Genomic DNA, 16,133 nt, shown 5'->3' with positions numbered 1-16,133 from the left:
CTTAGCAATCGATCAAGTTCAGAATTAACCACAGAATCGACCATCTCCATCTTAAAGCACTCCTTATTTTCCGTAGGGAATTTCATGGCATTGAACACATTAAAAGTTACATCTGGATCCATCACTCACATGGTAAGCTCACCCGTCTGTACATCTATCAAGGTTTGGCCAGTAGCCAAGAAAGGTCTTCCCAAGATTATGGGAATTTTCTTATCCTCCTTGAAATCAATAATTACAAAATCATCAGGAAAGATAAGTGTATCCACCTTGACCAAGACATCCTCCACAATACCTCGCGGATATGTAATAGAACGATCGGCCAACTGCAAAGTCATGTATGTAGGCTTTGGATCAGGTAAGTCTAACTTTTTGAAGATTGACAAGGGCATCAGATTGATGCTAGCTCCCAAGTCATATAGGTACTTATCAAATGACAGATTTCCAATGATGCAAGGAATAGTGAAGCTTCCAGGATCTTTAAGCTTCAGAGGTAATTTCTGTTGCAGCACAGCACTACATTCCTCCGTGAGAGCAACGGTCTCTAAGTCATCAAGCTTTACCTTCCTAGAGAGAATACATATCATGAACTTCGCGTAACTAGGCATTTGTTCAAGATCTTCAGCGAAAGGTATGTTGATGTAAAGTTTCTTGAACACCTCCAGAAACTTCACAAACTGCTTATCCAGTTTCTTCTTCTACAGCATCTTAGGAAAAAGGAGGTGGATGATAGATTTGTTTCTCCCCTGTATTACCCTCAGGAGGAATGTGCTCAACAGTAGTCTTCCTTTGTTCCACTTTGGCTTCCTTATGCACTTCTTCTTCATCAGCCTCCACTTCAGAATTTGGAATCTTAGCTTTTTCAGGATTCGCAACCTTACCAAACCTCAATGTGATTGTTTTAACATGCTCCTTAGCTTCCTTCTTTCCTGGCACTTTAGTATCGCTCGGAAGCATGCCAGGTTGTCGATTCAATAATGCATTAGCAATTTGCCCAGTTTGATTCTCCAAGGTCTTGAAGAAACAGCTTAGCTCTTGCACATGAGCCTCAACTCCTCCAATTCATATTTTTTATTAGCTTGAGGTAACTCCTGAAGTTGAAGTTGCTTCGGGACATATTGTGGTTGCTGAAAACTAGGAGGGTTATAATTCCTTGCTGTGTATAGCTGATAAGATTGTTGCACTGCATTCTGATTATTGCACCAGCTGAAGTTAGGATGATTGCGGTTATTCGGATGATAAGTGGTTGGAGCTTGTTGCTGTGATCTCTGAAAGTTGCTCATAAATTGAGCGAATTCTCTAGAAATAGCACACTGCTCAGTTTCATGTGCCCCCGCACAAAGCTCACAAACACTAGTGATTTGATTAACTCCCTAATTAGCCAGTGAGTCCACTTTCATCTTCAAAGCTTTAAGTTGAGCAGCTATAGCAGTAGTTGTATCCACTTCTAGAATTCTTGCTACCTTTCCTTGCATTATTCTTTGTGTAGGATTCCGGTATTCATTGGTTGCCATTAGCTCAATCAACTCATAAGCTTCATTATAGCTTTTAGCCCATAAGGCTCCACCAGAGGCTCCGTCAAGCATAGGTCTAGATTATGCACCTAAACCATTATAGAAACAGTTTATAATCATCCAATCAGGCATGCCATGGTGTGGGTACTTCCTTAGCATCTCCTTATATCGATCCCAAGCCTTACACATAGATTCTCCAATTTGCTGAGCAAACTGAGTAAGAGCATTCATGACTGCATCAGTATTCGTCATAGGAAAGAATTTAGTGAGAAACTTTTGAGCAAGATCCTCCCATTTGGTGATAGACCCTGGTGGTAGAGAATGTAACCAGCACTTCGCTTTATCCCTCAAAGAGAATGGGAATAGTCGCAGCTTGATAGCATCTTCAGACACATCGTTGAACTTAAAAGTGTCACGGATTTCAATGTAATCCCTGATGTGAATGTTGGGGTCTTCAGTAGCAGAACCCCCAAACTGAACTGAGTTCTGTATCATCTGAATCGTGCTTGACTTGATCTTAAAATTGTTGGCCGTAATGGCTGGTCTGATGATGCTTGACTGAATATCATTGTCCTTTATTTGAGAATAGTCCATCAAAGCATTAGGATTATCTTCTTGATCTCCCATCTCTAGTAAAGGTGGTTCTTCGAAATTCTCTTCTTCTACTACTTTCTCTTCATCCTCAAAATATTCCCTTCGCTCCTCTACAACTTCTTCCTCGTCTTTATCCAGAATTCTTCTACAAACTCGCGAACGCTTTTGCATAAACGATCGCTAGATTACCTGAAATATGACAAGAAAAAAAAGTAGGTAAGTAACAATGTCCGAGTCAATGATCTTTAATGATCACTCATGACAAACACATAAACTAAAAGTTAACATTGCAGTCCCCGGCAGCGGCGCCAAAAACTTGTTAGGACTAAACACGTGTAACACCCCAGTCCCACATCGAGGAGATTTGGGACTTCTGTTCAGTTTATAAGGCAAAGTACTACTACTTTGTGCACTAACAAATCATGATCTTTTGGGAGCATGTGGTGGGCTAGTCGTAAACCAAGTTGGCTGCACTCGAGACAGTATACTTCGACTTATTTCGGACTTGTAATCGGGACTTGACCCGATTTTTGAAAAAGGCTCGGGATTTGACCCGGGTTGTCACATATGGTATCAGAGCCGACTCTCGAAAGGTTGATGTGTCAAGTTGTCGGAGGTGGGGACACGAAGGCTGGTGGTATTATCCCACAATGGCAAGAGGTCCGGAGGTGGGGACACGAATAATCCCACAATGGCTAGAGAGGTACGATCTTGGTCCTATGGGCTGTATGTCTGGGCCTGACGAGGATGTCAGTAGTTTAAGTTGGGGAGTTTGTAACACCCCAGTCCTACGTCGAGGAGATTTGGGACTTATGTTCAGTTTATAAGGCAAAGTACTACTACTTTGTGCATCAACAAATCATGATCTTTTGGGAGCCTGTGGTGGGCTAGTCGTAACCCAAGTTGGATGCACTCGGGATAGTATACTTCGGCTTATTTCAGACTCGTAATCGGGACTTGACCCGGTTTTTGAAAAAGGCTCGGGATTTGACCCGGGTTGTCACAACACGCGCTAATATTCACGGAAGTATATGTGTTCGCAAGTAATATATAATTGTTTCTAGTTTATTCCTATAGAGACTGGCTTTGGTTAACTATATAATTTATGCACTTATGCACCGATGATATGGTTATTATCCAATTCTAAGACGATAACAAATTGGAGGGTGTGAGGGTGGGAAGCCAAGGGGAGCCCTTGATGCAAAAATAGAGAGAAATTGAGAGAAAAGCAGGTACATCTGAATGGGAAGAGCCCACTGTAAGTGAGTTAATGGATGTCAATTAGGCTGACAAGAGACAGCTAATTCAGCAAGAATATCAAGTTATTTTAGACTCTGTCTCTTTTGAAGCTGAGGGATTTACCCACCCTCTTTCAGCATATCAAGTTCTAGCTGAACAGGACAATGTGGCTGCAGAAAAGATTCTCAACTTGGTGCATACAACTAAACCTATGCAGAGAGCAAATGATGCTATCACCTCCATGTCTTCTATAGCTGGTGATGACATTGACTATGAAGCTGGTGGGTCTGAAGATTTCTTTGGAGATGAGGATGATGATGAAGAGGAGCCAATGGATCTAGGGGGAGAAGTAGGCCCTAGCTCCAGATCTGGTATGCCATCTTGGGCATTTTCAAAGGAATGTGATGAACATCACTTCAAGACCCCTCTCATCCAACTCATTAAACAGACATAAACTACTTTTAATCCACAACCAATGCAAGCACCAAGAAGCTCCTACAAGAACACCTCAATTCTCTACAGTTACATCAAATTCAGGCTCTTCAACACAATCTAGATGTCACTTCAATCAAAACAGAGATTACTCAAGTCAAGAAGGATGTCTCTGACAGATTGGATGCTAAATTTCAAAACACAACAATGCTTGACATCAACAAGCAATTAAGGAGGAATTCTAGTCTTGCAACCAAAATTGATTCCTTAAATACAAGACTCAAAGATGTAGAGACCTCTCTCACAGCTATCCAGTTATATCAAGCACAACAAATCAACTTGCTTCAAAAGCTGGTAGCAGCACAAACTTCTACCTTCACTCTACTTGATGATAGAAAAAAGGGGGAGAAAGAAGACTCTCTTGTCCCAGTTAGTCAAGAGGGGTCAAGAAGTGAGGGGGAGCACAAAGTGCTAAACATTCAAGTCAGCAAAGCAATTGTGTTAGCAATTGCTTTCACTAAGCCACCAGCTATAGATAGCATTGATCTCATCAATCTAGCAGCACCAAAACTGAGATCAAATGACAAACTGACAAAGATTGGTGTAGCAGCAGCTGAGAAGGAGCCATTAAGCACAATAAATTGGAAGAAGATTGATGAAGACATCCAAAAGAAATTTGGTCAAATACAGAAACAAGACAAGACTTTTCATCACCACTCTCAAGTCACACAAATTCCAGTGAATGGAATGAGTCTTGGTAGCTTGGAAAAAGGCCAAACCTCATGCATCAAATCTCCAAAAGCCAATCTAATTCTGAAGCCTAAAAGGAACTATTCAAAGTTCTCAGACAAAAACCATGTGGATCTTATGTTTGAGACACCTAGGCCAGATGAAAAGAAGCTGTTGTCAAGGTTAATTGCATTTTACAAGGATCCAGGCATTACAACACTTAAAAGAAGAATTACCAAAATCTTTAGGAATGGTAAAGAGATATGTGTGGTGGTTGGGCACCCTCAGTTTGCAGCAGCTAAGAAAGAAGAAAAAGAAAGAATCAAGCAAGAAAAAGAGCAGGCTGCTTTAGATGCTAAAAAGCTCAAACAGATAAATAAGCAAAATGTTATCTTGGCCAAGCTTCAAGCTGTGAAAGTCGCAACTGAAATATCTGAAAACCACATGTGATCACTGAAGCTAAGGATCAGAAAATGCAACAGGAACCACAATAGAAAAGAAGATTCAGATACAAGCTTCACTCAAAAAGAAAATTGGACTTCAGTGATGAGGAAATGGAAGACTACATTCCCAAACAGTCTACTACTAAAACTCAGACATCCAAGCCCTCAGTGGTACATGAGGAATTCAAGGTGGATCCATTGAAAAACTTTCATGGTGAGCCTATTTTTCCAAAGGATGGGCCAATAGACTGGGATAGTCTACCAATTCCTGAACTAAATCTACCAATCTTTAACAAGCCAAAGAAAACAAAGATAAGAGCAACCAAGAAGAGCAAGCCTGTGACTCTCAGAACCAAGACCTTAGCCAAATCTCAACCCACAGTCAACAAGGGAGATCTTTTGTATATCTGTGATATCAAGGAGTTTTCTGATATAAACCTCTACTTAGATGAACTGAAAGAAGTAAGAGGAATTGATGCTCACAGACATCTTCCTGAAAGGCTAGTGTTTAAATACAAGGAAGGGAGAGAAATCACATAGCCTCTTCACAGGATCCTTGAAGAAAGTTGTACTGCACTGATAAAGATCTACTCATCTTTCAAAAAGAACTTTGGATTCAATGTCACTGCAAGAAGACTAAAACTAAAGAAGATTGAAGAGCTAAGGAGTAATAAAGCCAAAGATGCACTCCCAAAGACTCTATCAATTCCCTTCACAGGAAGTAGAGTGCATCTGAGGCCTTATTGGTTGATGAAATTCACGGATGACAAAGGTGTAAGAAGATTCTTCAGACTGGATGACCAATCGAGTATCTCTAGAAATGAGACTATATTAGAAATGCAAGAAAAATTGGATCTATCTGAAACTGATGAACTTGAATTTCACAGACAACTCTAGAATCAAATAGAAGAAAATGACAGAAAGCTTGGAAAGAAATCCAGAAAGTCAAGGAAATAGAAATCATCTACTCAGACTAGAGGAGCACCTTGACAATGATTGTGAGAACTCTTTGTACACTTTACTTTGTTCAATTTTCAAATAAATTTTGTAGCACTTGTCAGTTTATTTACTATATCGCATACTGTACCTTTAGGGTGTTTTGTTATCATCAAGTTTCTCTTAATTTATGGCTACAATTCTAGTAGACATAAATTGGGGGAGATTGTTAGGAATATGTTGTGTACTTGATAATAAGATTAACAAAATACCTTAGTAGATTTAACTTAGTGAAATTTATAGCTCTCGACGGATGCTTTATTACTATCCCGACGGATGATCTTTATAGTCCCGATGGATGGTAACTGAACATCCATCGAGAGTGTAGCTTATTTAACAATAAGTTTGTAGCACATTTCTGGAAGCAACAATGTGTAAATTCTGTAGGAGTATATAAGTCATGTTGACTACTAGTTGATATACAGAATAGGGTGACTAATTGTAAATATAAGATGTCTTGTAATTCTGTATAAATGAAATGGAGTCAAGTGACATAAAGGCTCCCGACGGATGGCTCACAAAGGCTCCCGACGGATGGTCAACAAAAGCACCCGACAGATGATCAACAATATCCTGACGGATGTTCTAATTCAAATAGTTGTTGACAGTGACAACACGGTCACATGCATTGGGTGTTTGCAAAAGGAATGTGGCAGCCTAATTGCAGGTATTAGAGAACAAAGAAACATTACCATTTCCATGAAATTATGAAGACAGTCAAAGATACTGGAAAGAGTAATGAAGCAGCATGATTTTAGACTAGATAAACTTTTTTTTATTATCTTGTCTTATTGTCATGTAACTTGGTGATATATAAACTAAGTGTAGCAAGTAGAACAATTAACTAAGCAAGCTTATTTTCAGAGAAACATATCAAGCTGTATTCTATAAGCATTTCTCTGTAGTTTTGTTTGTTCAACTTGTAAAGCATCTGTGAGATATTCAAAGCTTCACAGAGTTCTCATTTGATATATACATATCTCTGGTGGATACTTTCAAATCCACCAGAAAATTTTAAAAACCTGTGTTTTTATTACTGTCATATATTATCAAGTTAGAACATTCTTAAATTCGAAAAAGTAGCCAGAATTACATTCAACCCCCTTATGTAATTCTTGTTGTATTATTAGGGAATAACAATACAAATCTAATTATACCCTGAATAGCCATCCAGAAGACAATAGTAATCATGCCCAGCCAATCTATCAAGCATCTGATCAATGAAAGGAAAAGGGAAGTGGTTCTTCCTTGTAGCCTTGTTCAGCTTCCTATAATACATGCAAACTCTCCACCCCGTGATTGTTCGTGTAGGAATAAACTCATTATTCTCATTTTCTACCACAGTGATACCACATTTCTTTGGCACACATTGAACTGGGCTCACCCATGAACTGTCAGAAATAGGATAGATGATCCCTGCATCTAGCCACTTGAGGATTTCCTTCTCTACAACCTCTTTCATGATCGGATTTAGCCTTCTCTGTTGCTCAACAATAGGCTTGCTTCCTTCCTCTAGAAGAATTTTGTGCATACAATAAGAAGGGTTGATTTCCTTGATATCTACTATAGTCCAACCAATTGCCGATTTGAACTCTCTAAAAATTCTCAAAAGCTTCTCCTCATCGGTACCTGAAAGGTCAGATGTAACAATAACAGGCAAAGTAGATGCATCACCTAAAAATGCATACCTCAAATGTTCAGGTAAAGGTTTAAGCTCGAGAGTAGGAGCTTCCTCAATAGATGGCTTGAGGCGTTTCGGAGAACTTTTCAACTCCTCCAATCCAAGAGATTCAAAAGGCATATCCATCTTTCACTTCTGAGGAGAAGCATTCAAATATTGCAAGTTCTCATCACCCTCGTCATCTTCACTATCAGAATTCCCCAATAAGGCCTTCTCTAAGGCATCGGACCTTAGCAATCGATCGAGTTCAGAATTAACCACAGTATCGACCATTTCTACCTTAAAACACTCATCATTTTCTGTAGGGAATTTCATGGCATTGAACACATTAAAAGTCACATCTGATCCATCACTCGCATGGTAAGCTCACATTTCTGCACATCTATCAAGGTTCATCCAGTAGCCAAGAAAGGTCTTCCCAAGAATATGGGAATTTTCTTATCCTCCTCGAAATCAAGAATTACAAAATCTGCAGGGAAAATGAGTTTATCCACCTTGACCAAGACATCCTCCACAATACCTCGCGGATATGTAATAAAACGATCGTCCAACTACAAAGTCATGTATGTAGGCTTTGGATCAGTCAAGTCCAACTTTTTGAAGATTGACAATGGCATCAGATTGATGCTAGCTCCCAAGTCACATAGACACTTATCAAATGACACATTTCCAATGGTACAAGGAATAGTGAAGCTTTCAGGATCTTTAAGCTTCGGAGGAAATTTCTGTTGCAGCACAGCACTGCATTCCTCCGTGAGAGCAACCGTCTCTAAGTCATCAAGCTTCACCTTCCTAGAGAGAATACCTTCCATGAACTTTGCGTAACTAGGCATTTGCTCAAGAGCTTCAGCGAAAGGTATGTTGATGTGAAGTTTCTTGAACACCTCTAGAAACTTCGTAAACTGCTTATCCAGTTTCTTCTTTTGTGTCCTCTTAGGAAAAGGAGGTGGAGGATAGATCTGTTTCTCCCCTGTATTATCCTCAGGAGGAGTGTGCTCAATAGTAGTCTTCCTTGGTTCCACTTCGGCTTCCTTCTGCACATCTTCTTCATCAGCCTCCACTTCAACATCTGGAGTCTTAGTTTCTTCAGGATTCGCAACCTTACCAGACCTCAATGTGATTGTTTTAACATGCTCCCGAGCTTCCTTCTTGCCTGGCACTTCAGTATCACTCGGAAGCGTGCCAGGTTGACGATTCAGTAATGCATTAGCAATTTTCCCAATCTGATTTTCCAAGGTCTTGATAGAGACAGCTTAGCTCTTGCACATGAGTCTCAACTCCTCCAATTCAGATTTTTCATTGGCTTGAGGTAACTGCTGCAGTTGAAGTTGTTGCTTCGGGGCATATTGCGGTTGCTGAAAATCGGGAGGGTTATACTGCCTTGATGTATATGGTTGATAAGATTATTGCACCGCATTCTGATTGTTTCTCTAGCTGAAGTTAGAATGATTGCGGTTGTTCGGATGATAGGTGGTTGGAGCTTGTTGTTGTGATCTCTGAAAGTTGCTCACAAATTGAGTTGATTCGGTTAAAATAGCACACTTCTTAGTTTCATGTGCTTCCGCACGAAGCTCAAAAACACTAGTGATCTGATTAACTCCATAATTAGCCAAAGAGTCCACTTTCATCGTCAAAGCTTAAAGTTGAGCAGCTATAGAAGTAGCTTGATCCACTTCCAGAATTCCTGCTACCTTTCCTTGCAACATTATTTGCGTAGGATTCTGGTATTCATTGGCTGCCATTAGCTCAATCAACTCATAAGCTTCATTGTAGCTTTTAGCCCATAACGCTCCACCAGATGTTGTATCGAGCATAGGTCTATATTGTGCACCTAAATAATTGTAGAAACAGTTTATAATCATCCAATCAGGCATGCCGTGGTGTGGGCATTTCCTTAGCATCTCCTTGTATTGATCCCAAGCCTCACACTGAGATTCACCAGTTTGCTGAGCAAACTGAGTAAGAGCATTCATGATTGCAGCAGTCTTCTCCATAGGAAAGAACTTAGCAAGAAACTTTTGAGCAAGATCCTCCCATTTGGTGATAGACCCTGGTGGTAGAGAATGTAACCAACACTTCGCTTTATCCCTCAAAGAGAATGGGAATAATCGCAGCTTGATAGCATCTTCAGACACATCGTTGAACTTGAAAGTGTCGCAGATCTCGATGAAATCCTTGATGTGCATGTTTGGGTCTTCAATAGGAGAACCCCCAAACTGAACTGAGTTATGTATCATCTGAATCATGCTCGACTTAATCTCAAAAGTGTTAGCCGCGATGGCTGGCTTGATGATGCTTGACTGAATATCATTGATCTTAGGATTAGAATAGTCCATCAACGCCTTAGTATTATATGCTTGATCCCCATCTCTAATAAAGGCGGTTCTTCGATCTTCTCTTCTTCAACTACTTTCTCTTCGTCCTCAAAATCTTCCCTACGATCCTCTATAACTTCTTCCTCGTCCTTTTCCATAATTCTCCTACGAACTCGTGAACACGTTTGCATAAACGATCGCTAGATTACCTGAAATATGACAAGAAAAATAGTAGGGAAGTAACAATGTCTGAGTCAATGAACTTTAATGATCACTAATGACAAACACATAAACTAAAAGTTAACACTACAGTCCCTGGAAACGGCGCCAAAAACTTGTTAGGGCTAAACATGCGCTAATAATTCACACAAGTATACGTGTTCGCAAGTAATATAAAATTTTTTCTAGTTCATTCCCACAGAGACTTTCTTTGGTTAACTATGTAATTTATGCACTTATGCACCGATGATATGGTTATTATCTAATGATAAGACGATAACAACTTGGGTTGATTCTAACTATGAATTAAACTAACAATTATAACTAAGAGAGTAAAGGGTTGTATATTATATGAGGCAAACATGGGATTCTACCTTCATTAAATACTTCATTCAATAGCCTTATTGTTCTTAACCTTAGCATGCAATGGTGATGACACTAATCAGATAACACGAAACTGCTAAACGCCAACTTTCGTTGCATGAATAACATACTACCAGACATCCACAAAAGAGATAGAAGCTGAATAGACACCAATTATATTGAGACCCTATATGTCTATAAAATTTGACAACATAAAGGTTTAAAGCACAAGTTATCTATCATGATTACATAGGGCAAGTAAGATGGTTAAAATTACCTACGAATCATGCATAACAATAACACATGAACCTATGCTAGCATGGCAAGTTCTAAATCCTTAAATTCATTATCGTTTCATTAAAGATTAACACGCTATCTTATAAGTTTGCGACTCTTATAAGATGAATAAGCACAACCAATACTAGGTTATCATACAATCACCACATAATAAGTCATCGAAACAATTTAACTAAAGAAATCCATAAGTAAATCCGCTAAAACCCCACCCTAACGATTAGCCCATAATCGGACTCATCATCAATATGGGTTCCGATGAAAGCATGGTATAATAAACGTAGTCTTTATACTGAATTAACAAAACCAAGTACAAAACAAGAGTAAGGTTCATAAATAAGAAAACTAGCATCCAAGTTACAACTTAAAATAAAGATTCACAAGTAAAAACAAGATCTTCTTTGTCTTCGTTGAATCGTGCTAACACGGTCTTCTTACGGCTCTCCTTGCGCTCTGGTACGTCTCTCTCTTGAAAATGTCCTTTATTTGAATATATATAGCATCCCATGCAATCTAGAATTCTTCCAATTATACTTAGAATAGAATCAGGATTTTACAATCCCGACCAAGCACAACCGCGCGCTTGACCAGCGTGGTCGCGCTGCCTTTTTGGCAAACTGGCGCGGCCGCTCGCTTGACCAGTGGGGACGCGCCGTACCTCTGGAAAAAATTTCTGAATTCTTCTTTTTCTTGCTACTTCGAGCCAGCTTTCCTCGAGATTTTATTCCAACAACACCTTAACACCAAATTAGCACCAAAATAATGTTAATTCACCTGATTACCTAGATAATGCCTGAAATGCAAAAACACTAGAAAACACGTTAAAACACTTAACAACTTGTGTACACATGCATCAATTCAAAGCTTAATAGAGCATTATAAAGTGTCGTAAATGCCACTCAACATTATTTAATTACTTTGTGATTTTATTTCTTTACTACTTCCATTCCGAACCATTTCCAAATCAAACACATTTATATGTTCATAGTAGAATTGTTCTTAAAATTTAAAAGAAGCCAGAATTACATTTAACCCCCCCCCTTATGTAATTCTTTGTTAGATTGTTTGGGAATAACAACACTCTATGGACTGAAGCAAGCTCCAAGGGCCTGGTATGAAACACTTACTCTATTTCTGCTAGAAAGTGGTTTTACAAGAGGTTCAATTGATAAAACTCTCTTTTATAAATACCATGGTAAGGACTTGTTATTAGTACAGATATATGTTGATGATATCATTTTTGAATCTACTAATGATAAACTCTGTGAGAGATTTGTAAAGCTAATGCAGTCTAGGTATCAAATGAGTATGATGGGAGAATTGAGTTATTTTCTGGGGTTAGAAGTTAAACAGACTGATGGAGGGATCTTCATAAATCAATCCAAATATACCAGGAATTTACTCAAAAGATTTGGAATGTAAGACTGCTCAACTGCGTCAACTCCCATGGCCACTGTAACCAAGTTAGATTTAAATACTAGTTCTTCAGTGGATATAACTAACTACAGAGGTATGATTGGCTCACTCCTATATCTGACTGCTAGTAGACCTGATATCATGTATACTACCTGTCTCTGTGTAAGGTTCCAAGTTGTTCCTAGAGAACCTCATCTATTAGCTGTGAAAAGAATTTTTAAGTATCTCAAAGGCACCATGAATCTGGGATTATGGTATCCTAGAGATTCAGACTTTAAGCTAATTGGATCTTCATAAATCAATCCAAATATACCAGGAATTTACTCAAAAGATTTGGAATGTAAGACTGCTCAACTGCGTCAACTCCCATGGCCACTGTAACCAAGTTAGATTTAAATACTAGTTCTTCAGTGGATATAACTAACTACAGAGGTATGATTGGCTCACTCCTATATCTGACTGCTAGTAGACCTGATATCATGTATACTACCTGTCTCTGTGTAAGGTTCCAAGCTGTTCCTAGAGAACCTCATCTATTAGCTGTGAAAAGAATTTTTAAGTATCTCAAAGGCACCATGAATCTGGGATTATAGTATCCTAGAGATTCAGACTTTAAGCTAATTGGATATTCAGATGCTGATTTTGCAGATCCTAGGCACTTTTATCTGTCAATCCAAGTATACCAGAAATTTACTGAAGAAATTTGGAATGCAAGATTGTTCAACTGCATCCACTCCCATGGCCACCGCAACCAAGTTAGATAAGAATACTGATAAATCAGTAGATATTACTAACTACAGAGGTATGATTGGCTTATTACTCTATCTAACTGCAAGTAGACCTGATATCATGTATGCTACCTGTCTTTGTGTAAGATTTCAGGCTGATCCAAGAGAACCTCACTTATTAGCTGTGAAAAGAATTTTCAAGTACCTTAAGGGTACAACTGATCTAGGATTGTGGTATCCTAGGGAATCAGATTTTAAGCTAATTGGTTACTCAGATGCAGATTTTGCAGGATGCAAAATAGACAGGAAAAGCACTTCTGGAAGCTGCCAATTCCTTGGTGGCAGATTGGTTTCTTGGTATAGCAAGAAACAAAAGTCAATTTCCACATCAACTGCAGAAGCAGAATACATTGCTGCAGGAAGCTGTTGTGCTCAGATTCTATGAATGAGGAATCAGCTGCGGGATTATGGGTTAGACTATTCTTCTATTCCTATATATTGTGATAATCAAAGTGCTATTGCAATGACAGGAAATCCAGTGCAGCATTCAATGACTAAACAAATCAACATCAGGTACCATTTCATAAGGTAACATGTGGAAGCTGGTATAGTGGAATTGGTCTTTGTTTCAACTGATCAACAAGTAGCAGATATATTCACCAAGCCTCTCTGTGAAGCTACATTCACAAGATTGATGAATAAATTTGGAACAATATCAGGACAATTCTCAAACTCTAATAATTAAGTCTGCTGATATTTTTGAATCATGGTATCTTATTATATGTCATTACTTGTTAGATACTGATTATTATGCTAAATGTTGATTCCATAATAACATGCAAATTATGTTAAATGATCTTATGTGAAAACTGTATGTTGAACTACTGAATATGCTTACATGCTCTGTTATCAGTTAAACTTTCTTTGACTAATAGGTTCTATCAGTAGTTGATACATTCTGATATTGGTCAACCCAGTTTTGACTGATAAGTCCTGATGGTTGTGATTACATGATGATAATGGTCAAACTTTGATTGACTATTTTTTTTGAAGATATTGTTTAAGTCAGTATTGTAATTACAAGGTTGAAGTTCGCCACATATGAGAAATTTTTCATGGTTACGGATGTTTACTCGTTGAGTAAGGACTTGGAACACGTTCGTTTAATGCATAACTTTATTCTCGAGAACTGTGCATGCAGTAACACGCGTTTACATGACTACTTTTAAAGTCAATCGTATATTGCCACGTGTCCTATTAAACTGAATATGACTAAATTAGTGGAGAAAAGTGTTGTATAATATCAATTTTTTATTTTAAATAATACTTTACTTATCTTCACTATCTTCTCTCCGCTACTTTACCCTTCTCAAAATCGTAAACTCTGAAACCCTAAATACTGTTCGTAAATCTTTCTTGAAAATTTAACCATGACTTTATCTCCTGCTTCTAAACCATTTGATTATGGTGGTGCAAAGTTTGTGACTAACAACCATTCAGCTATCCTGACTAACAACGGCGTGAAAGTTGATTTTCACATTTTTTAAGACTTTCTTAGATCCAGTGAGATTGGGTTTGCTCTCACAGCTCCACTACAATCTTTATTGACCAGGTGCTTGCTGTAATATCCCATATTTTCAAATATTATTATTATAATTATTTGGATTTGTTTATATGATTTTTATGTGAATTTTGGTGAATTAGCTGATAATTGGAACTGATGTTTGGGTATTTATAGGTGACATTATTTGAATATTTGAATTTTATATGTCCAGAATAAAATATAGATAATTGTGATATTTTCTGGTAATTTTTGGACGGTTAGATGATTTTATAATGATTTATGTATTATTAATTATTTTCTGAATAATTACCAAAATTATTTTATAAAGTCGGGAATCATCCGACTTCAACCGTTTTTGCATTTTTACAACCCGAAACTCTTCCGAAAACTCCTTCCTAACCAAATCTGATAATTCTGGACATTTTCCATGTTTTGACTTTTTCAATCCGGATTACGGTTTGACCCGTGCGCGGCCCGTCGCAAGATTTTCGATACGATAGTTATTTCGGTAATCAATAAAACCCGTATTCTCGAGAGATGGGATATTTTTACGTTATTTTCTTATATAGTGTTTTATAAAAAGCTCGGTTTTGATAATTATCCAATTCTGGTATTGAATTGTATCATTTTTGTAGTTACTTAGCGGCTAAGCAACTAATTTAACGATCCAAAACGATCCAGAACGATCCAATATTTCATAAATATAAATAGCCTATTTCTTATTTCTTTTATTCCGTTTATTCATTTGCAACCAGTTAAAACACCGTAAATACAGAGAAAAACCTGAGAAACCGATACGTTCCCGAGAATCAAACACACGAACGAAGGCGTTATCGAACTCCGATTCGGGCGTGCAACATATCAAAACGAAGCTCTCGAAATCTTCTTTCTGAATCAATCATCAGTTTCTGCCCAGAAATCATGATGCGAGTCTTTCAAGATGATCAGAACCAGAGGGCATGGATGAGGACTAGAGTTGAACAGTGTGGAATATTAGGTTGCAGCACTGCATGAGCAGCAGACCAAAGAATTAGTAGAAGAAAGATGGTGATGCTTTGAGACAGAATGTCAGAATAGATGCGTGTTTACGAGTGTGACTAACTGCTAAATCTCAAAGGCAAGTATCCCTGACTTCACTTATCGTTCAAGTGACGTTTATTTCAAATCATATTATGCAAGTATCCCTATCATCACTTATTGTTCAAGTGATATTTATTTTAAATCTTTTGATGCAAGTATTGCGTTCCCCATTCTCAGTTTAGAATCGATAAATGTTTTACATATCGCTGAATTAAATAATTCTGTTATGCAAATACTCGTCTGCTGTTCTATGTTAAGAATGGTCAAGTGATTTTACTTATCCAATTATCGGATTTATAAATGTTTTGGATTTTGAGAAAAGTGATTTGGTTGCGAATATTCCTACCCAAGAATTGGGAGAAATAAAATTATTTCGGGTGTCGAGTATCATGACCCCATTTCAATAAAAGGTTTTAAGATTGGATCATAATTGCGTAAGTGACCGGGACGGACGGTCCAGCGGAGGGCTATTTCTAAGTGCCATATGAATATTATGACACCATTTTGCCACAGGCTAGTTATGCCTTTT

General features: G+C 38.1%; 2 non-coding genes across 2 annotated transcripts; both read left to right on the top strand.

Annotated features, from left to right (window-relative positions):
• Positions 1-1,641: 1,641 nt before the first annotated feature.
• LOC141676397 (small nucleolar RNA R71) lies at positions 1,642-1,748 on the top strand. The gene has a single exon (XR_012556990.1). It is a non-coding gene; the product is annotated as a small nucleolar RNA R71 (small nucleolar RNA).
• A 7,749-nt stretch (positions 1,749-9,497) lies between these two features.
• On the top strand, positions 9,498-9,604 carry LOC141676316 (small nucleolar RNA R71). The gene has a single exon (XR_012556914.1). It is a non-coding gene; the product is annotated as a small nucleolar RNA R71 (small nucleolar RNA).
• The last annotated feature ends 6,529 nt before the right edge of the window (positions 9,605-16,133 follow it).

This window comes from Apium graveolens, chromosome 7 (genome assembly GCF_009905375.1).
Source record: "Apium graveolens cultivar Ventura chromosome 7, ASM990537v1, whole genome shotgun sequence".
Lineage (NCBI taxonomy): Eukaryota > Viridiplantae > Streptophyta > Magnoliopsida > Apiales > Apiaceae > Apium > Apium graveolens.
This window is presented reverse-complemented; position numbering and strand designations above follow the sequence as displayed.